Here is a 27,448-nt window from a genome sequence, read left to right as displayed (position 1 = left end):
TTAGTGTCTCACTATCTGTTCTTAGACACTTCAACATGTCTGCATGTTCTCCAATTGCCTTGACAGCCCATCCAGCTGAAATCCATGTCTTTTGTTACCAGTAAGGAATTAGGGCTGGGCGCAGTGGCTTCCGCGGGTAATCCCAGGACTATGGGAAGCTGAGGCGGGAGGATAACTTGAGGCCGGGAGGATCACTTGAGGCCAGGAGGATCGCTTGAGACCAGCTTGGGCAACACAGAGAGACCTCCAACTCTACAAAAAGCTAGAACAATTAGCCGGTCATAGTGGTGCATGCCTGTACTCCCAGAATCAGGAGGCTGAGGCCTGAAATTTGAGGCTTCAGTGAGCTATAATTACACCACTGCACTGCAGCCTATGTGACAGAGAGAGTCCCCATCACTAAAAAGAAAAAGAAAAAAAGAGAATTAAATCAGTAATTTTCAAGTTGAAAGAACTGTATCAATTTCAGGAATCACTATTTTTTTGAATACAGTATGAATTCAGTTTGAGCTGATTTTCTCAAGAGCTAGGAGAGAGTTGTGGGGGTTAGATGACTGTATTTGAGAGCATTATCCGAGTTCCGGAAATTAAAATCACAAGTCTAGGTAATTACCCTAAATGGACATTTTTTTCTTTCAAAATAAAGTTTCCAGTAAGAAAAAGCAAGCAGCTTCATATTCATAGAATTTATACTGCAGGCCGGGCGCGGTGGCTCACGCCTGTAATCCCAGCACTTTTGGAGGCTGAGGCGAGTGGATCACGAGGTAAGGAGATTGAGACCATCCTGGCTAGCACGGCGAAATCCCTCTCTACTAAAAATACAAAAAATTAGCTGGGCGTGATGGTGGGCGCCTGTAGTCCCAGCTACTAGGGAGGCTGAGGCAGGAGAATGGTGTGAACCTGGGAGGCGGAGCTTGCAGTGAGCCGAGATTGTGCCACTGCACTCTAGCCTGGGCGACAGAGCAAGACTCTGTCGCAAAAAAAACAAAAACAAAAACAAAAAAAAAATTTATACTGCAAAGGGTGGGGCGGGGTGGCTCATGCCTGTAATCCTAGCACTTTGGGAGGCCGAGGTGGGCAGATCACTTGAGGTCAGGAGTTCAAAACCAGCCTGGCCAACATGGTGAAGACCCATCTCTACTATACATATATATAGTATTTGTATAAATATACATATATGTATATGTATGTTATTAGCCAGGCGTGGTGGCGGGCACTTGTAGTCCCAGCTACTTGGGAGGCTGAGGCAGGAGAATCGCTAGAACCCGGGAGGGGGAGGTTGCAGTTAGCCAAGATTGTGCCACTACACTCCAGCCTGGGCAACAGAGTGAGACTCCATCTCAAAAAAAAAAAAAAAAAATTATACTGCAAAGGACATGATTGAAAAAGCCCTCATAGAAACAAAGAAAAAGATTTAAAGGAAATATTATATTTAGCTATGGGTAATGCAAAATAAAAATGGTACAAACTACTACTCTGTTTTATTATAGAATCTTAGAAGCTGAATATAATTCATTACTTATCTATTTAATCTCTTCATTTTAGAGATGAGAAGAAAAGACAGTGAAATAATATTAGTAGTAATAGTAGCTGCAACTAAAACTTATTGAGTACTTAATATATCACAGGCACTGCTATGAGTAAATTGCATATATTGGCTTATTTCTTGCTTTCAACAATGCTATAAAGTCAATGCCATTATTATTACAGACAGAACATTATTGGGATTTTCTTCTCTTTCATATTTAACAGAACCAGACTGGATACCTCCCCAGTTACATACACTGTGGGATAAGGTTTCTCTTAAAAGAGTTGCTATTTGATAAATCAATAAATCCCAGCATCCCTTTCGGAACATTTTGGATTTCCAGGAACTTAAATACTTGCGGTCACTTACATAATTCTAAAAATGTCACCTCCACTCACAGCTGCTCTCCTGTTACTTTTCCTTCACTCTCTACCCAAATCATCCCCATTCAAGATTGAGGAAGGATTCAAGGTGTTGCCGTAAATACAAAGTCATCTTTATAAAATGCAAAATAACACAATTATGGAAAATGGCTCCAGGATGCTATTTTAAGTAATTATTGCTTAAGAACTATGTCCCTTCTTCTACTTTTCTGTGTCCTCCCCTATCCTACCTCTCTGTGGCAGACTCTTCTTTCTAAACCATGTGGGGTGTGTGTGTGTGTGTGTGTGTGTGTCTGTGTGTGTGTGTGTGATCTTTTTCTGTACCCCGTGGTAAAGATCTAATAAATTGGTCTCCTAATCTCATGCTAAAGGTGGAGTAAAAAGGTTATTTGATACAGAGGTTCTACCTCATGATCCAACTTTGCTTCCATTTGCTGGTGCTATGCCTAGTGAAAAAGAACAAGGAGTTTTCCCTTTCCTGAGTCCAGGTATGGTCCTAACATTTGCAAGTAAAGATGGTGCCAGGCCTATAGTTGGCAGCCCCCTCATCTCTTGTTTTCTATCTCTGCCCCCATTCTGCACCCCAACTTTCAATTGGAGTTCCAATACCTCCATTGCTTCCACCAAACAACAATATCTTCCCCACCCCCTTGGAACTCCATACTGGGGGAGAAAAATTTGACTCACAGAGGAAGCTTGCACAGGTTCTGGAAGTGGGCTTGGGGTCATTTCAGCAGGCTGTTCTGCATCCCAAGTAACTGTAATGGTGCCTAGAATGGGACTCACTGGCTCAGGAAGGGCATGTCTGTTTGTCCCATGGATCCCAAGATCTTTCTGTAGGCAACCAGAGGAGGACCAGAGTGTTATTAGATAAATATAGTTAGATCTTACTTTATGAGACCAACCTGTAGTTAACTTCAGTGGAAGTGTGAGCATTTCTTTTACTGAAGGGTCAGGAAAGCACCCCGAAGCAGGACAGAGTAGAAGAAAAATGAGCTGTAACTTTATGTGACTACCTGGTTGCTTAGGGGTGAGTGTGAGATGTATTATTTAGATCGTTGCAGGCGATGCTTCCTTCTCTGTTTAAATTTGCTGGCTTTGAAATGAGTTTGAGGAAAGAGGAAACGAGGTCACGAATATCTGCCACTGGCTTTACCCAAGTCTTCACTCCTGGCCCCACTGATTTATTTTTTCTAAAGAAAACTGATCCAGTCTTCCATGATGAAGACACATTATTTTATTCATATAATTCATTGAATTCCTTGTTTAATGACAGCCCTAATACTATTATGCTTATAGATATTTGGTTTCTTCTTAAACATGAAGGCCACCTGCAAGCCCATGGACTTGGGCCAATAGTCTTACGTTTTTCATGGAATAAAAAGGAGTACCTCAGTTAACACTACAAGGGACATGTGTGCCCACACACTGCAAACATACACATACCCACATTCACAAACACAGAAATAGATACTTGCAAGAATATTTTCTAAAACAATTTTTTATTAATGCATAATAGGTTTACATAGTTTGGGGGTACATGTAATATTTAATTTCATATAATTTCTAAAGATTGGGATATTTATTACCTTAAATATTTGTGCTTTCTTTATGTTAGAAACATTTGAATTATTCTCTTTTAGCTATTTTTAAATGTACAATAGATTATTGTAAACTATAATCACTTTACTGATCTATTGAACACTGTATCTTCTTTCTTCCATCAAACTATATATTTGTATCCATTAATTAATTTCTCTTCATCACCCCTTCCCCTACCCTTCCTGGCTTCTAGTAATCACCATTCTACTCTCTGTCTTCATGGTATGCACTTTTTAAGTTACCATGCATGAATAAGAACATGTGATATTTGTTTTTCTGTGCTTGACTTATTTCACTTGACATAATGACCTCCAGTTCCATCTATATTGCTGGAAATAACAGGACTTCATTCTTTTTGTGGCTCGATAATATTCCATTGTGTATATATGCTTCGTTTTCTTTATCCATTCATCCATTGGTGGCACTTCGGTTGATTTCATATTTTGGCTATGGAAATAGTGCACTTGGAAGAACTTTTATCTACTTCATTCATTTCCCTAACTTTATATTCTGAGGAATGGGAGTTTACTTTCTCTGAGCAAGAAAAACTTATGGTGAGAGATCAGAAATACAGGAAATGGCAAGATAAACTCAGCCACAGGATAAAAAAAGCACCACCTCTATCACAGGTACAGAGCATGGAGACTAGAAACATGGAAAAGAGACAATGGCTGATACGAAGTTGAATGCTTTTGGATACGAATAGGTTCTGGAAAAAGTTGGAAACTTGGCTATAGACGTTGCTTTTTAATAATCTTAAGGCAATATTTGTTTGTCTTATACTTTTAATTGTATAATTAAAAGAAATTTCACATTTTAGATAATGACGTTAGATAACCTTGACTTGTTATTTATCATGTGATTCCCCAGGTGACACTGAGACTTATTCTGGACAGTTACCTGGATGTGACCCCATATATCCTTACCCATAATAGATACACATTTATGTTGTTAAATGAAGATCATTATACATATCTGTAGTGAAATGAATCCACAAAATCTTTCTTCCCAGTTTCTTAGCAAAATAAGCAAGCTTCCAGTCCAATGGTAGTATAATCTCTTAAATCATAAGCAAGCTGGCCACAGGATTCCCCATTTACTGTTATCCCCTTTTCCAACAATCACTTTTTAGTCTCTGCTCTCATAGCAGAAAATAATCTAGAACTCAAAAAAGGTACATTTAAAATGTGTTCATTCATTTATTTCTGCGATACTTAATGAACACCTAGCAAGTGGCAAACACTGCTCTAGATACTGGAGTTATGGGAGTAAACAAACAAAATAAAACAACAACACACCTGCTCTCACCAAGGTTCCATAATCAAAGAACTTTGTGTTATCTTGCCTCAAGTTCAAAGCCTTCTTACTCTGCTTCTCAATAATCTGAAACCCATTGTTGTTCAAAGGTGGGTCTTCTTGCTTTTGGGAGATGCACCTGTAAGTAAGTGAGGGCAGCAGGAAAGGCCAGGGAGCAGCTCACCTGTGATCTGAATGCCGCTGAGGCCCAGTTCATCTCACGCACTGGGCAAGGCAATTCCCAATGGCTAAGGGCAATTTCCTTGTGAGAGAAGCAGATGGTGGCTGCAGGAGCTGGGGCAAGTCCCTTAGTCCTGCAGAAAGGATCTGAGTGGAAAATTGCAGGATTCACTGCCTCAGATTCAAGAGCTGGAGAAACCTCAAATATAGATCCTGTGTGCTAATACTCCAACAGTGTTCTATCATTGAGATCCATATACACTTATACTTACTGTCTGCTCATATAGCGTTAGAAGTAACCAATTCCTTAGGATTTGTAGGCTCTGCATCAAATACTTTGCTTATTCTTCAACATATTTTTTAAGTTTTTAGAAATAGCATTAGATATCAGTAAGGAATAATTCTAATTCAGTTCACTTTTCCACTCTATCTCCAAGCCTAGCTCTCTTCTTCGGTCGTTAGAGATGTTTGACATTTGACACATTAATTCTGCAACAAGTGAGACAAGAGACTATCTCTATTTTCTTTAAAATTATACTACTGTGTATATACCAAATACTGTACCTTAGTGTTGAGTTAATACGTTTAGTTCTAATCACACAAAGGGAAAAACAAGGGTGATAATACTCCATCATATTTAACTTAAGTGAGAGCCCACTTAAAATACTTCTACCTTTTAAGAATAAGGCATTGGTTTTGGCTAAGCGCGGTGGCTCACGCCTGTAATCCCAGCACTTTGGGAGGCCAAGGCAGGCGAATCACGAGATTAGGAGATCGAGACCATCCTGGCTAACACACAGTGAAACCCCGTCTCTATTAAAAATACAAAAAAATTAGCCAGGCGTGGTGGCAGGTGCCTGTAGTCCCAGCTACTCGGGAGGCTGAGGCAGGAGAATGGCATGAACCCAGGACACGGAGCTTGCAGTGAGCCAAGATGGTGCCATTGCACTCCAGCCTGGGTGACAGAGTGAGACACCATCTCAGGAAAAAAAAAAAAGAATAAGGCATTGGTTTTAATAAATTCATTTTTCTATTTAATTTGAGTTCACAGAAAAATGGCTTTGCTGCATAAGGAAAATAAAACTCCAAGTTTACCTGCAAAATTCCAACCACCCGGGGTGTTTCCCATAGTTTCCCAGCTAATGTGAAACTCACAGCATTGATTCTTTTTTAAGGGAGAATTAATAAAAGGCAATGAAAAATGTCATTTTGTAAATGTATCTTTATTTAAAAAGAAAGATTCAAGGTGTATTTTTGTGATTTATTGACTTGTATTCTAGACATAAAGTATTCTTTAATATAAAATGCACATGATTGGAAGACAGTTTTAATTGTGATTTTGGGGTCTTAGTCTGGATTTCTTAGGCCCCTTTCTGCAAGCAAGCCTTTTGAAATTCAGTTGCTTCTCCTTCTCCGGGTGGCTCTTTTTGCCCTCCATGGCTTGCCTGAGTTCATTCCCTTGGGACCTGCATCAGCCCATCTATTTGTTTACCAGCAGAGAGGGCTACCTGACAGGTTCCCTGCAAAAAGTGAGCTTCTCTCTTCTCAGAAGGCTGTTTGATCCTATCACAAGCCTTGCCATCTGTTGAATAAATATAGGCAAGGGAAAGTTCAAAGTATCAGCACATGTGAAAACAGCCAGGCTGCTTGGCTTGGAGCCCTGCAATTCAAATGGCCCTTGAATAATTTTATGCTATTTGCAAAAGTTTTACTGGGCATGAAGTCTAGCAAGCATTGAATTTTTAGGTTTGCTTTTCTGACTTTTTCCCCAAAAATGAACAGGGGTAATTTTCTTGGTGAAAGCTCCCGTCACCCTTTTATTTTTCCTTATCTGTTCCATACTGTTTCTTGTATTAGTTAAGAAAAGAAAAAAGAAGAAGAAGAAACTTTAGGGGCCTGGCAAGAGTGAAGGGAAAAAAACTAAACCAGATCCTTAGGTCCCATTTCACGAGTAGAAATTTGAAGACCTTTTCCAGGTTTCTTAGTTTGTTTTTCCCTATTATTTAAAAGTCACATGTTCTATGTGCCTATAATAACAATATCTAGAGGCAGAATTAAATGCTGCATAGGAACACTGCAGTGCGAGAGGCTCACTGTTTCATCAACACTTTTATTTCGCTTTTTTATATTGGATATATTTAGCGTAAGTTTTATCTTGATGCATCATGTAACTAATTCTCTTACCCTTTTCCTTGTGGAGCTGTCAATGGCAGCACACAAAAAACGAATAAAATGAAAACTGTAAGCCCAAATAATCACAGTGGAGCAGGATGTTAGAGGGGTTAGCATCTACATCTATTCCCAACCTTCATCTCTCTGCCTTAATTTCTTTTTTTTTTTTTTTTTTTTTTTGAGACAGAGTCTTGCTCTGTCACTCAGGCTGGAGTGCAGTGGCACGATCTCGGCTCACTACAACCTCCTCCTCCCAGGTTCAAGCGATTCTCCTGCCTCAGCCTCTTGAGCAGCTGGGACTACAGAGGCGTGCCACCACACCTGGTTAATTTTTTGTGTTTTTAGTAGAGACGGGTTTTCACTGTGTTAGCCAGGATGGTCTCGATCTCCTAACCTTGTGATCCGCCCGCCCCTGCCTCTCAAAGTGCTGGGATTACAGGCGTGAGCCACTGCTCCTGGTCCTTTTTTTTTTTTTTTTTTTTTTTTTTTTTTTGAGACAGAGTCTTGCTCTGTAGCCCAGGCTGGAGTGCAGTGGCGTGATCTTGGCTCACTGCAATCTCCACTTCCTGGGTTCATGCCATTCTCCTGCCTCAGCCTCACCAGGATGGTCTTGATCTCCTGACCTCATGATCCGCCCGCCTCGGCCTCCCATAGTGCTGGGATTACAGGTGTGAGCTACCATGCCCAGCCCCCTTAATATTTATTTATTTATTTATTTATTTATTTATTTATTTATTTATTTTACTTTGAGACAGAGTCTCACTCTGTCTCCCAGGCTGGAGTGCAGTGGCGCAATCTCGGCTCACTGCAAGCTCCACTTCCTGGGTTCAAGCCATTCTCCTGCCTCAGCCTCCAGAGTAGCTGGGACTACAGGTGCCCGCCACAACGCCCGGCTAATTTTTTGTATTTTTAGTAGAGATGGGGTTTCACTGTATTAGTCAGGATGGTCTCGATCTCCTGACCTCGTGATCCACCCGCCTCGGCCTGCCAAAGTGCTGGGATTACAGGCGTGAGCCATGGCGCCTGGCCAGCCCCTTTAATTTTTAAAATACCTCTTTTTATATTACTTGTGGATCAAGAACAACGAATTTTCAGCCAAGTAATGCAGGGGTAATATCTGTTATCCCCTCTTATTTTTCAGAGACTTGGCCTTTCCATTCTTATTTCATCTTGGCTTTCATAGTTAAGTATAAAACATTTTGTAGAAAAGGCTATTGGCTACTCTACCATCCCTGGCAGTCAGATACAGTGTTTCACACAAGGGAAACAGAGAACATTTTGTGAATACTTTACTATGCCAGACACTGTTTTAAGCACTTAATAACTATTTAATTATCACAAAAATTTATGAAGACATGTGTAGTAAACCAAGACACAGAGAGGTTAAGTCACTTGCCTTATGTTACATAGCTAATAAATGGCAGAGTCAGAATTAGAACATAAATACTCCAATATAGTAGATTTCTTCTCCCCCAACCCCACCCTCACCTCCAAGTATAATATTTTATTTGCTCTTGGTAAAGTCGACTCATCTTTTCATTCCATCTTCCTTTCCAGCGCACTTCACTTCGTGTCAGGCAGCACTGAAATGATCCAGGACATTTTGGAAACCTGCTAAGAAAAAGCTGAACAGGAGATACATTTAAATAGGAATTTAGTGTGTATTTACACAGTTTACACTTGACATTGTGACACAGAGGTGCAAAGTCAGAGGTCAGGATGCAATGCAACATGTGTATTCCGTTACACTAGACACCATAGCGTCCAGTGATACACACTGCTAAAATGCATCATAAGCAGAAGGAACAGGTATAATTTGTATGAAGATCCTCCAAACCTTACAGCTCATAAATTACATAAACTTGATGGAAATTTTTGCAAATTTGACAGCATCCTAAATATTTATTTTACATTCCCATTAGTAAGTTGTGAAGGTGAAATAATTTTTCTTTTTTTCTTTTCTTTCTTTTTTTTTGAGATGAAGTCTCGCTCTGTCGCCCAGGCTGGAGTGCAGTGGCACAACCTCGGCTCATTGCAAGCTCCACCTCCCGGGTTCATGCCTTTCTCCTGCCTCAGCCTCTCGAGTAGCTGGGACTACAGGTGCCCGCCACCACTCCCAGCTAATTTTTTTGTATTTTTAGTAGAGACAGGCTTTCACCATGTTAGCCAGGATGGTCTCGGTCTCCTGACCTCGTGATCTGCCCACCTCAGCCTCCCAAAGTGCTGGGATTGCAGGCATGAGCTACTGCACCCGGCCAAAAATTTTTCTAACAATCAAAATAAGAAACATATTTTGACCAACTGTGCCAAAAGAAAGACTAAATTATTTTTCTAGACTGCTGTGGTCTGAATCATTTGTCTCCCCAAATTTCATATTTGGAAACTTAATCCCCAATGTGATAGTAATAAGAAGTGGGGACTTTGGGAGGTGATTGGGTTATGAAGATTCCCACTTCATGAACAGGACTGATGCCATTATAAAAGATCCCTGATGGGCTCCTCCACCATTCGAGGACATATAGAAGGCATCACCTATGAGGAGTGGGCTCTCTACAGACACTGAGTCTGCTGACATCTTGATGTTGGACTTTCCAGCTTCCAGAACTGTGAGCAGTAAATTTCTGTTGTTTATAAATTACCCAGTCTAAGATATGTTGCTACAGCAGCTAGAACAAACAAAGAAATCGATTCAAAGAAGTGGGGTGCTTCTCTAAGAAATGCCTAAAAATGTGGAAGCAGCTTTGGAACTGGATAATAAGCAGACACTGAAACGGTTTGCAGGTGCATGTAAAAACAGCCTACATTACTGTGAACAAAGCATTAAGAGTGGATTTGGTGAGGGCGCAAAAGAAAAGGAGAGCTGTAGAGAAAGCCTCAGTCTTCTTAAAGTCTACCTAAGTGGTAGTGATGAGAATGTTGTAGAAATGTGAACAGTAAAGAACATTCTGATGAGGTCTCGGATGGAAATGAGGAACATATTATTGAAAACTGGAGGAATCGTGATCCTTGTTACAAAGTGCCAAAGCATATGGCTGGATTGTATTCGTGTCCTTGTGTTTTGGGGAAGGCAGGGCTTGTGGGTGATGAAATTGGATATTTGGTGAAAGTAACATCTAAGCCAAGTGTTCAGGGTGTGGTATGACCTCTATTGACTGCTTATTGTAAAATGCAGGAAGGAAGAAATAATTTAAATACGGAATTTATAATCAAAAGGAAAGCAGAATCTAAAAATTTGGAGAATTCTAATTTTGTAAAAAATGAGAAAATGTGTTCAGGAGAGAGCAACTAGGGTGTGGCCAAGCAAAAGTCTGACTACAAGATTAGGATGGATAGAAGGAAGCCAGGTGCTATTCAAGACAATGAAAGAATGGCCCTGAACGCATTTTGGAGATCTTTGGGTCTGCCCTGCTCATCACAGACCCAGAATGTAAGGGCCGTGGAGGAAGAATGATTCCAAGGATCCCCACCCTGAAATCCAGTGCAGTGTTTATTGGCCTAAGTGTGGCTGGGGATGCACCTCCAGAGGACATAGGTGGTAAACTGTGGTGACCATCACGTAGTGGTAATTATGCAGATGCTCAGAACGCCTGAGCGGTGGAGGCATGGCTACCTCCACCTACGCTTCAAAGGATGCCATGGAGAGCCTTGAGGCTCAGGCAGTGAACTGCCACAGGTCCAGGGTCACTGCAGAGAGCCCCCCACTAGGGTAGTGCTTAGTTGAATTGTGGGTGCAGGGCCACCCCCATGACCCCAAACTTGTAGAATCATGGGTATGAGATTCCAGTGTGGGGAGAACTACAGGCACCAGAGTTCAACCTCTGAGAACTGTCATATGGGCTTTGCCCAGAAAAGACACGAGATCAGTGCCTGGATCCTTGGGGCCCATACCCCTGCCCCAGTGATTCCAGAAGGCAGGACATGGAGTCAAAGAAGACTGCTCTCAACCCTTAATATTTCATGGATTTCTTTGTCCTGTTAGATTTTAGACTTACTTGACTGTGTTAGGAAGTGGGGCATTTGGAAGGTGATTAGGTCATGAGGGCTCAGTCTTCATGAATGGGATTAGTGCCCTTATAAAAAATCCCCAAGGGAGTTTATTCAGTTCTATGTGTGAGGTTAAGAGTGAGAAGACAGCTGTCTATGAGGAAGTGGGTTCTTATCAGACACCAGATTTGCTGGTGCCTTGATCTTGGACTTTTCAGCCTCCAGAACTGTGAGAAATGAATTTTTGTGGTCTACAAATTACCCTGTCTAAGATATTTGGTTATAGCTGCCAAAACAGACTAAGACATACACTGTCATAGAAAATGCTATAGAAAAGACTAGGAAGTGGTAACAAAATGTATGCAGTAAAAGAAAAAAAAATAGGGAAAATAGTATGATGAAAGTGTGTTTCAGGTAAATAATCAAATCATGCTGCTTTTCTAGATTTTATATGCAAGCTTTTGTAAATTTGTAACTGTTGATTTCTTCTTACATTTAAAAGTTATATTTACTTTTGTATTTATTTTTGTAATTCCTATTCTATGTTCTTACTTGTTTTTCAGGGCAGAAGTGAAAATTTATTAAAAAGCTTTAGAACAGTAAGGAAAGGGAAAGGCAGGGAAGGAGGGAGGAAGGGAGGGAGGGAAGAAGGCAGGGAGAGAAGGAACAAGGAAGGAAGGAAGGAAGGAAGGAATGAAGGAAGGAAGGAAGGAAGGCAGGCAGGCAGGCAGGCAGGCAGGCTGGCTTGGAAGAGGGCCAGCGGGTGACTTGAGAAACCAAGTGCATTTATTCTTGCTTTTTAAAGAGCTCACAAATCTGTAGTAGCTTCTGGTTGACAGGGTTAAACATAAGTTTGCTGAGAGCAACGTATACATATGTACACATATTTTATAACATGTGGCATGGGATTAACATGTAGGATAATCATTCACTTTCAGATCCTTTTCTCATTTTCTGTTTAGAGTATTACTTAGATAATGGGGTTTCCTTAACTTACTTGTCCCAGGAAGAATCTCGAAGATCTCTCAATGTGAATCTTTTAAGCATACCAAAGAAAAAAAAAGATTCCCTAATTCTGTAACAAAATCTGACAAACCTGTGTTATAATGTTTTGGGATTTGGAAGTGTTTGAAATAATGGTACTGGAAATAAAGATGAAGAAGGGATTTCAAATATTTGCAGCTGTGGACTACGTAGCAAATACTCAATAGATCTAAACAGTTTAGAAAACATTTTGTTTTATCTTGTTATCTATTCTTTGTATTGTATACTGGAATAGGCTGGGTATGGGTCTGGACATTTTTGGAATAATCTAGAATACATTTATTCATTCAAATAAATATGTGTTTATTATATGTAGACATCATCCCAGGTGCTGGGAATACAGCGGTGAACAATCAGACCAGGTATCTTCCTTCTTGGAGCTCATATTCAGGGAAGAAGATGGGCAATCAAGAAGGATTCCTTATGTGGTGATCAGGGGCAGGGTTCAGGCTCAGCGGACTCAGATCCTTATGTATAGCCTACTAGAAACATTCTTATATGACCATCCACATAATAAGCCATGTCTAGAGAATGTTTAGATAAAGATGCACACATTTTGTCATCAAAATCACAGCAGCAAACACAAAATCTTGCCTGGGCCAGTGAGGAATGACAGGAGGTGCAAGGTATACCTTTGCTTCACACCTGACTTCCTCCTGGACTCTTTACACCTTTGTAGTCCATGGTGCTATATAGAACACACGTCAGATCTTATACAGAATTTTAGCTTTCTTCCTACATTCAAAAATAAGTGAGACTCAAATCCTGCGTCTCTCACCTTATCACTTTTCTCTGGATTATCTGAGAGGGAAATTGCAGTAGCACACCATTTATTGTTAGACTGAGATCAATTGCAAAGCCAGGCCTCCACTATCTGAAATACTGAGATAATATTATCACATAGTCATCTCCAGACCTGCACACGGGATAGTAGAAATACTAGTTGATGGAGAATGTGCCCTCTACCATGGCTTTTCTGGGCAGACTCAGAAAGTGTAGATAGTCATAAGGAAATTTCCTGACATCATTTGTCATGGAGAAAGATGAGAGATATAGGACAAATCTAATTTGTTCATTTGAGTTTCTTATATTACCCTCCCTCTTGTAATGTACAATTCTACTGATGATATTATAATATACTATAATAATAAAAGTGCATGTATGTCATTAGTGAATCACAGGTGATGGAGAATATAATAGTCTTTTCCAAAATTACAGTTATTAGTGAGAAAATAATTCTTAAAAGTAATACATATGGAAAGTAATAGGAAGGAAGGAAGGAAGGAAAGAAGGAAGGAAGGAAGGAAGGAAGGAAGGAAGGAGAAAGAAAGAAAGAAGAAAGAAGGAAAGAAAGAAAGAGAAAGAAAGAAAGAAAGAAAAAGAAAGAAAGAAAGAGAAAGAAAGAGAGAAAGAGGGAAAGAGAGGGAGGAAGGGAGGATGGGAGAAAGGTGAAACATAGAAGAAAGAAAACCCGCTTAATAGAAAATTGAGAAAATGCAATTTACACATCAATGAGCCATCATGTTTTATCTTACAAACTGTTGAAGAATTTAAAACACACACACACACACACAATGTTTTCCTTAGGTATATGTAAACTGTGCCCCAAATTTAGTGGTGTAAAGGATAGATCATTTTATCATCATGCTCATGGATTCTGTGGGTCAGGTATTCAGAAACGGTGCAGCAGGAACAGCTTCTCTCTGCTCCACAGCATGCAGGTGCTCAGCTGGGAAGACTCATTCACTAGCAGGTCTGTTGGTTGCCAGTGAATGCTTGTTTTCTGGAATCTCAGATTGGACTGTCAACCGAACCCCTATATATGGCCTCTCCATGTGACTAGTCGGTTTTCTCACTATGTGGTGGCTGTTTTCCAAAACCAAGTGTCCCAAGAAAAGTCAAATAGAAACTCTCTCTGTTTATGCTCTGGCCTTGGAAACCAGCCTGCACTGCTTTTGCTAGTCATGAGTCCCCCTAATATCATAAGGAGAGAAGATAGCCCTCACTTCTTTAGGGGAGGAGTGTCAAAGTCACATGGTAAGAAGAATGTGGGGACATTTTGCAGCCATTTTGGAAAATACAATCAGCCACATACACTAATCATGAATTTTGATGAGGATTCAGGGAAATGGGAGGAATTACATTTTAGTACTGTCTGGGAAATGGATGTATTTAACAGAAGTCTTAAAAGGGACATATCCTTTGACAAAATAATTCTGGGTTTTTAAGTACGAAATCTGAAAGAAATAATTATGTTTTTTTTTTTTTCTTTTTTTTTTTGAGACGGAGTCTCGCTCTGTCGCCCACGCTGGAGTGCAGTGGCGCGATCTCCGCTCCCTGCAAGCTCTGCCTCCTGTGTTCACGCCATTCTCCTGCCTCAGCCTCTCCGAGTAGCTGGGACTACAGGCGCCCGCCACCACGCCCGGCTAATTTTTTTTGTATTTTTAGTAGAGATGGGGTTTCACCGTGGTCTCGATCTCCTGACCTCGTGATCCGCCTGCCTCGGCCTCCCAAAGTGCTGGGATTACAAGCGTGAGCCACTGCGCTCGGCCTAATTAGGGTTGTTTTTATAAACTACACGTCCCATGGCTCAGCAGCCTATGAATAGTTTACTCTTATTTGATCATATCTGGATAATTGTAGCACAAACCTCCAAGCTGTAGAATGATGCTACTGCTTGAATGTTTGTGTTCCTCCAAAATTCATGTTGAAACTTCTTCCCCTATGCAATGGTATTAAGAGGTGGGGTCTTTAGCAGGTGATTAAGTAACGAGGGTTCCTCCCTCATGAATGGTATTGAGGCCCATACGAAAGAGGCTTCACACTGGGTCAGCCCTCTCTTGTTCTTTTGCCTTCTGCCATGTGAGGGCACAACCTTTCCCCTTTCTGCCACAGGTGGATGCAGCAACAAGGTTCCATCTTGGAAGCAGAGAACAGCCCTCATCAGACACCAGATCTGCTGCCACTTTGATCCTAAATGTGCCAGCCTCCAGATCTGTGATTAAATACATTTCTGTTGAAAATGACCCAGTCTCATGTATTTGTTAGAGCAGCACAAATAGATGAAGACAGTTGGCCATAGGATTTAGCTCTGTTAAAATATTCTTGTCCCCACTAATGTTTTCTGGAGGGTCCTAAAGGTGTGTCCCACAGTGACCACAAGCCAGTCTGTAAGCACAGTCCCCAGCAGCTCCCCACCATGTTCCTGTTCTTAGGTGCATTCAGTGAGGCACGCTTTAAACACTTGGTAATGATGAAGGTGGTACAATGAGTTGCTGCAATTATTTTCACTATGCCTTTCTGAATGTTCTAAATTTTCTATAGTGAATTCATTTGTAATTAGAAACATAGCTATTGAAAAGAAATGAGATTTTCGCTTCTGATCTTATCCTAATTTGTCAACGGCAAAAGATGTTCTGACTTTGTACTTTATAACGCTCTTGCCAGAGGAAATCATATATATATGTAGGGAAAAGAAAGAGAGATCAGACTGTTACTGTGTCTATGTAGAAAGGAAAGACATAAGAGACTCCATTTTGAAAAAGACCTGTACTTTAAACAATTGCTTTGCTGAGATGTTGTTAATTTGTAGCTTTGCCCCAGCCACTTTGCCCCAGCCACTTTGACCCAACCTGGAGCTCACAAAAACATGTGTTGTATGAAACCAAGGTTTAAGGGATCTAGGGCTGTGCAGGACGTGCCTTGTTAATAAAATGTTTACAAGCAGTATACTTGGTAACAGTCATCACCATTCTCTAGTCTCAATAAACCAGGGGCACAATGCACTGCGGAAAGCCGCAGGGACCTCTGCCCTTGAAAGCAGGGTATTGTCCAAGGTTTCTCCCCATGTGATAGCCTGAAATATTGCCTCGTGGGATGAGAAAGACCTGACCGACCCCCAGCCCGACACCCGTAAAGGGTCTGTGCTGAGATGGATTAGTAAAAGAGGAAAGCCTCTTGCAGTTGAGATAGAGGAAGGCCACTGTCTCCTGCCTGCCCCTGGGAACTGAATGTCTTGGTATAAAACCTGATTGTACATTTGTTCAATTCTGAGATAGGAGAAAAACTGCCCTATGGTGGGAGGCAAGACATGTTTGCAGCAATGCTGCCTTGTTATTCTTTACTCCGCTGAGATGTTTGGATGGAGAGAAACATAAATCTGGCCTACGTGCACGTCCAGTTATAGTACCTTCCCTTGAACTTAATTATGACGTAGATTCTATTGCTCACATGTTTGTTGCTGACCTTCTCCTTATTGTCACCCTGCCCTCCTACTACATTCCTTTTTGCTGAAATAACGAAAATAATAACCAATAAAAGTCCGGGCGCGGTGGCTCACGCCTGTAATCCCAGCACTTTGGGAGGCCAAGGCGGGCGGATCAAGAGGTCAGGAGATCGAGACCACGGTGAAACCCCGTCTCTAATAAAAATACAAAAAAATTAGCTGGGCGCAGTGGCAGGTGCCTGTAGTCCCAGCTACTCGGGAGGCTGAGGCAGGAGAATGGCGTGAACCCGGGAGGCGGAGCTTGCAGTGAGCCGAGATCGCGCCACTGCACTCCAGCTTGGGCGACAGAGCGAGACTCCATCTCAAAAAATAAAAATAAAAAATAACCAATAAAAACTGAGGGAACTCAGAGACTGGTGCCAGTGTAGGTCCTTGGTATGCTGAGCACTGGTCCCCTGGGCCCACTATTGTTTCTCTATAATTTGTCTCTGTGTCTTATTTCTTTTCTCAGTCTCTCGTCCCACTGGACTAGAAATACCCACAGGTGTGGAGGGGCAGGCCACTCCTTCACATATATGGATAGATGAGCTAGTTAGATGGATAGATAGACAGGTACAGATATTTACCTTATAAATAAATCTATATAGATTTCTCTACATCAACCTATGTAGACTTATTACCTAATCATATGTATGTGTATATTTGTGTATATGTATATATATGTGTGTATATGTATATGACACATATATCTTTCTTTTTATTATACTTCAAGTATTAGGGTACATGTGCACAACGTGCAGGTTTGTTACATATGTATACATGTGCTATATCGGTGTGCTGCACCCATTAACTCATCATTTAGCATTAGGTATATATCCTAATGCTATCCCTCCCCCCTACCCCCACCCCACAACAGGACCTGGTGTGTGATGTTCCCCTCCTGTGTCCAAGTGTTCTCATTGTTCAATGCCCACCTATGAGTGAGAACATGCGGTGTTTGTTTTTTTGTCCTTGCGATAGTTTGCTGAGAATGATGTTTTCCAGTTTCATCCATGTCCCTACAAAGGACATGAACTCATTCTTTTTTATGGCTGCGTAGTATTCCATGGTGTATATGTGCCACATTTTCTTAATCCATCTATCATTGATGGACATTTGGGTTGCTTCCAAGTCTTTGCTATTGTGAGTAGTGCTGAAATAAACATATGTGTGCATGTGTCTTTATAGCAGCATGATTTATAGTCCTTTGGGTATATACCCAGTAATAGGATGGCTGGGTCAAATGGTATTTCTAGTTCTAGATCCCTGAGGAATTGCCACACTGACTTCCACAATGGTTGAACTGGTTTACAATCCCACCAACAGTGCAAAAGTGTTCCTATTTCTCCACATCCTCTCCAGCACCTGTTGTTTCCTGACTTTTTAATGATCGCCATTCTAACTGGTGTGAGATGGTATTTCATTTTGGTTTTGATTTGCATTTCTCTGATGCCCAGTGATGATGAGCATTTTTTCATGTGTCTGTTGGCTGCATAAATGTCTTCTTTTGAGAAGTGTCTGTTCATATCCTTTGCCCACTTTTTGATGGGGTTGTTTGTTTTTTTCTTGCAAATTTGTTTGAGTTCATTGTAGATTCTGGATCTTAGCCCTTTGTCAGATCAGCAGATTGCACAAATTTTCTCCCATTCTGTAGGTTGCCTGTTCACTCTGATGGTAGTTTCTTTTTCTGTGCAGAAGCTCTTTAGTTTAATTAGATCCCATTTGTCAATTTTGGCTTTTGTTGCCATTGCTTTTGGTGTTTTAGACATGAAGTCCTTGCCCATGCCTATGTCCTGAATGATATTGCCTAGGTTTTCTTCTAGGGTTGTGACACATATATCTTTCTAACTGATCCCACTCACAACAGTCTTGTCCATTTCAACCTGTGTTTCAGACCATATCCAGCCAGAAAAAGTGTTCTGAAAATGCAAGTTTGATCACATCATGTCCCTGTTTAAAGTCGTTCATTACTGCTGGGATGCAAAGCACCTTTCCTCCACAGCCAGCATTCTCCGCTAGATCTGCTCCCGACTTGCCGCTTCCCTCCTACCTCTTCCCACCACCTGCACTGCCACAAACCACCCAATATGCGTGTAGAATGGCTGTCTTCTGGAAATAATTTGTGCTTTAAAAATTTCTGCACTAGGCCGGGCACGGTGGCTCGAGCCTGTAATCCCAGCACTTTGGGAGGCCGAGGCGGGTGGATCACGAGTTCAGGAGATCGAGACCATCCTGGCTAACACGGTGAAACTCGTCTCTACTAAATAGACAAAAAATTAGCCGGGCGTTGTGGCGGGCGCCTATAGTCCCACATACTCGGCAGGCTGAGGCAGAAGAATGGCGTCAACCCAGGGGGCGGAGCTTGCAGTGAGTGGAGATCGCGCCACTGCACTCCAGCCTGGGGGACAGAGCGAGACTCCGTCTCAAAAAAAAAAAAAAAAAAAAAATTCCTGCACTTTTTCAGCCTCTAGATGTACTTCACTTGGTCCATACTACATTTTAAAAATAATTTTCTTCGTTGCTGATGTCAATAAATTGGGACATATTACATTAAAAAATAGCTATTTTTTTAGATTTCCTTAGAATCTGATACATTGGCTTTGCATTGCCAGGGCCTCCTTGGGATAGGCATGGGATTTACAGATTACAACAATGATCGTCACTCCTGATGGCCCCTTACCAACTCATGCCACTAACGCACACCACATTCCTAAACCCATACACGCAGACGTTTGTGACGCCGCCAAAAGTGAGAATTATTCTCCCTGAATTTTCACCTGAATGTTTGGCGTTATTTAGAAGAAATGTAAATGTCTCATTTTTCTCTTGGTTAAGAAAGAATTAAAATCAGTTTCTCGATCCTAAGAAACTGATGTTTATAAAAGAAATTTAATGCTTTCTTTAGTGATTCTTTTCAGTACTTCTTATAGCCTTTTAAGTTCCACTTTTTAATTGAGCACTTTGTTACTTGCATTGCTTACTAATTTTCTCATAGTGTTAGTTCTGATCCTCCTTCCAGACTCAAAACTCATTGACAGCAGGAGCCGTGTCAGGATACTTATACTTAGAAAAGCTCTCAATAGATACTGGTTGATGAAGTGATAGAATGTATCATTCTAGCATAGGAAGATACCCTGGAAGAATGGTAGCCTGGTCATCGACAAGGCTCATTTAGGACAAGTCAGTCTTTCCTACACAGCTCTTCAGGAAAGGCTGTTATCTACTCCCATAAAGCAAGAGAGAGAAAAATAAGGTTTTACATGTTGGAACCTAAATCTTTCTTCCTGCATTCATTTTCAACCTAGAAGCTTCTCAAGATAAATATAGCACCATAGATTCTCTCTTTCCATGGGGAAAAAACCCAAGTGAAAAACTCTCCGTGGGTTCAGCACTACCTGTCTCTGATGTCACCATGATTTGCATGCCAAAGGGAAGCCTGCAGGCAGAGTGGCCCTCTCTGGGGATGGGTGCAGCCCAGAATTGGAAACTGACAGGTCTTGGTGAGGATGCAGAGAAGGCTGGCTCTGCAATACCGCTGGCACTGTCCGCAGACTCTGCAGAGCTGGGGATCCCCAGGGCAGGCAAGGAGCCTGAGGTCAGGAAGGTTGCCATTTGTAAAACCAAAGTCACAGCAGAGCTGAGTTCCTGCTTTAGGAAAATTAACTGGTTGAGGGGATAACAGTCAGAATGATTAAATGCTTCTGCTTTGTGCCTTACTTCCCAACTGACAGAAAGCATTGTAATTTTAGAATCATTTTCTTCTCTCAGATGAAGATATGTTTAAGAGCGAGGTGACAGTTTTCACATGGATGCACAGATTTCTAAAGACAACATCTTTACAGCTACCATTTGTGAAAAATGTTTTTGTCAAATTACAGGTAACTAAATTAGTAAGCAGGCACCTGACCTCAGAAAAGAATGCAAATGACAGTTTCCAGTGTGAAATTGTTCTCACTGGGACAAGGATATCTTCCTTTTCTCTTTGGCTTAAATGAACATACTGGCCAATAGCAACATATTTATTACTCATGAGTGAAGTAAAGGCCTGCCAAGATTCAAAGCAAGCAAATGAGGAAAATGACAGGACAACAGACAGATATTTTAGTGATATTTGGTCATAGGTGATAGGAGTTGTATAAATTCAATGAATAATCCAAATATTAAAAATAAACTAATTTCATGTGTGACTAAATGATGAAATAAACTAAATTTTCTCCTTCTAGAATAACTTTTCAAAACAGATACCTTCACAGGCTGACATACATATGGGTGTATCCTCTCCTTCTCACATAAAGCCTGCATTAATACATTTATATTTGTGTGGCTTTGTGAGAAAAATAAGCGTATGAAATGGCAGGTGGTAGCAAAGAGAGAAAGTGAAGAAAGGGGCCAGGCACAGTGGCTCACGCCTGTAATCCCAACACTTTAGGAGGCTGAGGTGGGTGGATCACGAGGTCAGGAGATTGAGACCATCCTGGCTAACGCGGTGAAACTGCGTCTCTACTAAAAATACAAAAAATAAAATAAAAAAATTAGCCAGGTGTGGTGGCGGGCACCTATAGTCCCAGCTACTCTGGAGGCTGAGGCAGGAGAATGGCATGAACCCGGGAGGCAGAGCTTGCAGTGAGCCGACATGGCGCCACTGCACTCCAGCCTGGGTGACAGAGCGAGACTCCATCTCAAAAAAAAAAAAAAAAAAAAAAAAGAAAAGAAAAGAAGAAAAGAAAACCTCTGAGAGAATTATTTTATTTAGAATCAGGAATTGTGATGCTTCACCTCAGCAATTTATTTGCATGTCTCATGCTGACACAAAAATGTGTGATCAGCTGTGTTTCTGACTTATCCTTAGCAAACATTAAACTTAATCTCTGTCCTTAGGTATGTTATAGTCAAACAAAGCCAACGAAACATACATACTAAATAGTACAATACTATTAAAAAATAGGCTGGGCATGCTGGCTCACACCTGTAATCTGAACACTTTGCGAGGCTGAGGCAGGAGGATCACTTGAGGCTAGGAGCTTGGGACCACCCTGGGCAACATAGTGAGACCTCATCTCTAAAAAATTAGCCAGGTGAGGTGGCATGCAGCTGTAGTCCTAGCTACTTAGGAGGCTGAGGTGGGAGGATTGCTTGAGCCCAGGAGATCAAGCTTACAGTGAACTATGATCATGCCACTATACTTCAGCTTTGGCAACAGAGTGAGACCCTATCTCTAAAAATATAAAAATAAATACAGTGATGGCGATGACTGCTATGGGAGATTTTAACTGGAGGAATTTCTTGTGGAAAATCATTAAAAATGGGTAACATTTAGAAGACATACAAGTTTCTAAAAGACAGTATTAATGTTCTCTGTGCACATTAGGATATAAAGTTCACTGGGCACTGCAGGACATTTAATAAACTATTCAATAAAATGCCTTAAATGTCAAGCACAGGGATTTGGAAATAGAGAGCTATTGGTTTGTGAAGAAAACATTGCATTATAAAAACGTTGTAGGAACATGTATACATACATATATGGATTCCTACAATATCTTTTTCAGATAATAAAATAGAATATGAGACATTATATATTATACGTTCATTATATATATATATATTATATATTTATGTATCTGTGTAATGTCTCACATTCCATTCTTTTTTATCTGAATTTTTATGTTTTAAATTTAGCGATCTTTAACTCACTAATCTTGTATTTCAATGTGTCCAAATAACTTTTAAACCTATCCCAATGGGTTCTTAATAAGTTTTTAAAATTTCTTTTTAGTTGATGCACAAGAATTGTGCATATTTATGGAGTACAATGTAATGTTTTGATGCTGGCTTTATAAAATGAGTTTAGATGTACTTCTTCAATTTTTTGAAATAGTTTGAGAAGGGTATTTGTTCTATAAATCCTGGTAGAATTCTGCTGTGAAGCCATCTGTTCCAGAGCTTTTCTTTGGTGGGAGATTTTGTTATTATTATTATTATTATTAATTCAATCTCCTTATTCCTTATTCATCTATTCAAATTTTCCCTTTTTTTTTAAATTCAGTCTTGGTAGGTTGTATATGTCTAAGAACCTTCTTATTTTTCCTGGGTTATCCAACTTGGTGTGTAACTCTGTTTATTCATAGTAATCTCATGATATTTTATATTTCTGTGTTAATATTTGTAATGTCTTCTCTTTCATTTCTGATTTTATTTGAGTCTTTTTTCTTTTGTCTTTAGTCTTGCTAAAAGTTTGTCCATTTTGTTTATCTTTTCAAAGAGCCACTTGTAGTTTAATTCATCTACTATATTGTCTTTCTTGTCTCTGTTTCATTTATTTCTGCTCTGATATTTATTATTTCCATATTTCTACTGACTTTAGACTTAGTTTGTTCTTCTTTTTCTAGTTTTTTTGAGGTGTAATATTATTTATTTTTGATCTTTCTTTTTTGATGTATAAACTTCAATTTTAGAACTACTTTTGCTGCATCCCATAAGTTTTGGTATCTTGTGTTTCCATTTTCATTTGTCTTAAGATATTTTTTAATTTTACTTTTAATTTTTTTCTTTGACCCATTGGTTGTGGTGAGCATGTTGTTTAAGTTCCATGTATTTATGAATTTTCCAAGACTTTTCCTGTTACTGATTTCTACTTTTATTTATTTGTGGACAGAAAAGATAGCTGATATGATTTCAAGCTTCTTAAATTTGTTAAAACTTGTTTGTGGCCTAACATGTGATCTCTCCTGGAGAATGTTTCACGTGCACTTTAGAAGAATGTGTATCCTACTGCTGCTGGATGGAATTTTCTGTATTTGTCTGTTCGGTCGGTCTATTTGGCCTAAAGTGTTGTCCAAATCCACTATTTCCCTACTGATTTTCTGTCTAGATAATTTATCCTTTGTTGAAAGTGGGAGTCTTGAATTCATCTATTATTATTTTCTTGCAGTGTATCTCATACTTCAGATCCATCAATATTTGCTTTACATGTTTAGGTGCTCTGATATTGGGTGCATACATTCTTAAAATTCTTATATCCTCTTGATGAATTAGCCTCTTTATCATAATATGATGACTTTCTTTGTCTCTTCTTATAGCTTTGACTTAATGTTTATTTTGTCTGATATAAGTATAGCCACCTCCATTTTCTTGTGGTTATCATTTGCCTGGAATATCTTTATTATTATTATTATTTCCTACCTTTCAGTTTATGTGTGCCCTTAAGGCTAAGTGAATCTCTTGTAGGGAGCATATTATTCAATCTTGTCTTTTTATTCAGTCAGCTACTCTATCTCTTTTGATTACAGAATTTAATCCATTTATATTTGAAGTAGTTATTGACAGGTAAGAACTTACTACTGCCATCTTGCTTTTTTTTTTTTTAGTTTTGTAGTTATCTTGTTCCACTCTTCCAATCTTGCTGCCTTTTTGTGTGATTTGTTGTATTTTTGTAGTGATATGCTCTGATTCCTTTCTCTTTTGTGTATCTACTAGAGTTTTTTTTTCTTTGTGGTTACAATAAGTTTGGATTAAAATATCTTATAGTTATAATGCCCTAATTTAAGCTAATAGTATTTTATCTTCTATTGCATAAAAAGAATCTACACTTTTATTTCTCTTGAAATTTTATGCTATTGGTCCATTCTTTACATCTATTTATATTGTGTATCTGTAAACTAATTGTTTATAGTTATAGTTGCTTTCAATAGTTTTCTTTTAATTCTTATCCTAAAATTAAGAGTGATTTACATACCACTTTTACAGTAATAGAGTATGCTGAATTTGACTATGTATTTACCTTTACCAGTGAATTTTATACATTAATATGTTTTCACATAGTTATTTATTATCTATTTCTTTTTTTTTTTTTTGACAAAATTGTGCTCTGTCACCCAGGCTGGAGTGCAGTGGTACAACTTCCACCTCCCAGGTTCCAGCAATTCTCCTGCCTCAGCCTCCCAAGTAGCTGGGACTACAGGCAAGTGCCACCATGCCCAGCTAATTTTTACATTTTTTAGTAGAGACCATATTGACCAGGCTGGTCTTGAACTCCTGACCTCATGATCAGCCCGCCTCAGCCTTCCAAAGTGCTGGGATTACAGGCGTGAGCCCCCACACCAGCCTATCTTTCTATTTCAATTCAAATAACTCTCTCAAGTATTCTTGTAAGGCCAGTCTCCTGGTGATGAACTCCCTCAGCTTATTTGTCTTTGAATATCATTGTCTCTCCTTCATTTATGAAGGACAGCTTTACTGGGCAAAATATTCTTGATTGGTTTTCTTTTGTGTATGTCACTTTACTCTCTCCTTGGTTGCAAGCTTTCTGTTGTGAAGTCTACTGATAGCCTTATGGAATATTCTTTCTATGTGACAAATTTCTTCTCTCTTCCTTTATTCAAGAGTCTCTTTTCTGTCTTTCTTGATTTTTGACAATTTGATTATAATGTGTCTCAAAGTATTCCTTTTTTAAAATTGATCTTGCTAGGACAGCTTTGAGCTTCCTGAAACTGTATATTCATATCAATCCCAAGATTTGGGAAGTTTTCAGGCAGTATTTCTTTAAATAAACTTTCTACCTTTTTGTCTCTTTCTTCTCTTTATGGTATTCCAGTAGTTTGTATGCAGTTGATCTTTCATATTTGCTTGTTCTGCATCCATGGATTCAACCTACCACTGATGGAAAATATTTTTAAAAAACAATAAAAATAACAATACAACAATAAAAATAATATTAGAAAACAATACAGTGTAATAACTACATAACTTTTACATTGTATTAAGTACTATAAGTAATGGAGAGATTATTTAAAGCATATTGTGAGGGTATGCATAGATTATGTGCAAATACCATGCCATTTTATATATGGGACTTGAGTGTTAGCAGATTTTCATATTTATGAGGGGTTCTGGAACCAGTTCCCTGTGGATACCAAGGGATGCCTATATTCATGTTTGGTGGTGTCCCATAGGTCCTTATGCTTTCTTCACTTTTTTTCATTATTTTTTCATTGCTCTAATTGGTTAATTTCAAGTGACCTACTTTTGGGCTCACTAATTCTTTCTTCTGCATGATCAAGTCCACTGTTAGAACTGAGTTTTTCAGTTCTTTCATATTATTCATCTGCTCTAGGGCTTCTGTTGAGTTTTTTTCATGGTTCTTATTTCTATATTAAACTTCTTTATTTGTTCATTTAATATTTGTATAATTTTACTTAGTTGTCTATGTGTATTTTCTTGCATCTCATTGAGCTTCTTTAGGATAATTCTTTTGAGTTATTTTTCAGACAATCCACACATCTCCATTTCTTTGGAGTCACTTATTGAAGTTTTATTAGTTTCCTTTGGTGGTATCATGTTTGTGTGATTATTTGTTATCTGTGTAGCTTTGCATTGATATCTATACACTGAAAGGAGCAAACTCATCTCTCAGGCTTTACGGACTGGATTTGTCAAGTTAAAATCCTCTGCTATTAGGTCTTTGGATTAAGGAGATTGCCTCTGGGATTACAGTAGGCAGTAGAGTGGTATTGGATCCAGGTCATGTGGCTGATATTGGGTCTGCCATAGCCACCATAATCAACAGGCCTCTTTCCAGGGGTTCTCATGGGCATGAGTTCTATCTGGTCCCTGGGTGAACTGGACCATCTCTAAGATCTTAGTATATGGAGCTGATGTTGATATGATGTACTGCTTCAGAATTTACCTAGTATGCTGATGAGTGTGGCCTTTTCTGAGTCTCTGAGAGAGCTCCCATTGGATCACTGGTTGGATGATCTGCCCTGGGCTGGTTGTACTGCCCTGGTCTATGATTTGAGATGGCTGGAATTAAGATTCAAGATTGTTTCAGGGCCCACAGCTGAGACTGAGAAGTTCAGGCCAGTCTCCAGGATCATAACTAAGCGTATCTCCTGGTAGGTTCCTGGGTTAGCAGTCTTACTTTTAGACTGTAGTTGAGAAAGACTGGAGCCAATTTTTAAGGGTTATTCAAGATCTATAATGGGACCAAAGTCAGGGCATTATCTATAGGGGCACTGCTAGACGTGTCTCCCTCTGGGTCCCCAAGCAAGCAGAACTGTTATCAATCTCTACACAAAAGGGACATAAGATCCGGGGTCATTTGAGGACCCACTTTGGGACAAAGTTTGGCAAGCCTCCCATGGAAACTCAGGTGGGCATGTCTCCCAGTAGAATCCTAGTTGGGCAGAACTGCTTCCAGACCACAGCTGGGAGGGGCTAATTAACTCAAGCTTCAGGGCTAATTCACAATATGCTGTAAGAATTATGTTGGCAAGCCTGACCTGGTGGCATGGGTGGGTGATATTCCCAGCCAGTTCCCTAATCAGACAGAATTGTTCCCAGACCACAGCTGAGATGGGGCTGGAGCTGAGATTCAGAACCCATTTGGGAACTGTTATGGGATGGAAACTGGCAAGCCCGTCCAGGTGCATCTCCCAAGATTTCCAAGCAGTACTAAGCTAGGAGCATAGCTGAGGGGGTGTTGGAGCTGAGTTACAAGGTATCTTTTGGGTTCAATGCTGAGACCAATGTTGGCAGCCCTGTCTGCTCAGACACTAGTGTGCATGATTCCCCCTAGGCCCATTGGCAGATAGTTTCAGTAGCAGGGTCAAGGCCAAATAGGGCTGGAGCCAAACCCTTCTAAGAACAAACATTTCTGGATCTAAACCTTGGAGCATGGTGAATGCATCTGCCATGTGGGTGCAGGTCTGCACTCTCAAAATGACACTCCTAGGTTTTGAGCTACTCTAGGATTTCACAACCTCCTGCCTGAATCCCAAGGCTCCCACAAAGAGATTTTTGTTTACAGATGGGGTGCAGAATTCTTGTTGTCATCAGGGAAAGGAGGGGGAGACCTCCTATTTTGCTATCTTACTCGTGTCCCCAAGGTCTTAGTGAGTTCCTAATATCATATATTTTATTTTTTAGTTTATAGTATCCTTTCAATTACTTTTAGTAAGTTCTCGTTCTTTGTTGAAAATCCTCTGAATTTTTATA

The sequence above is a fragment of the Nomascus leucogenys genome, chromosome 18 (genome assembly GCF_006542625.1).
Source record: "Nomascus leucogenys isolate Asia chromosome 18, Asia_NLE_v1, whole genome shotgun sequence".
Classification (NCBI taxonomy): domain Eukaryota; kingdom Metazoa; phylum Chordata; class Mammalia; order Primates; family Hylobatidae; genus Nomascus; species Nomascus leucogenys.
Note: the sequence above shows the minus strand (reverse complement) of the source record.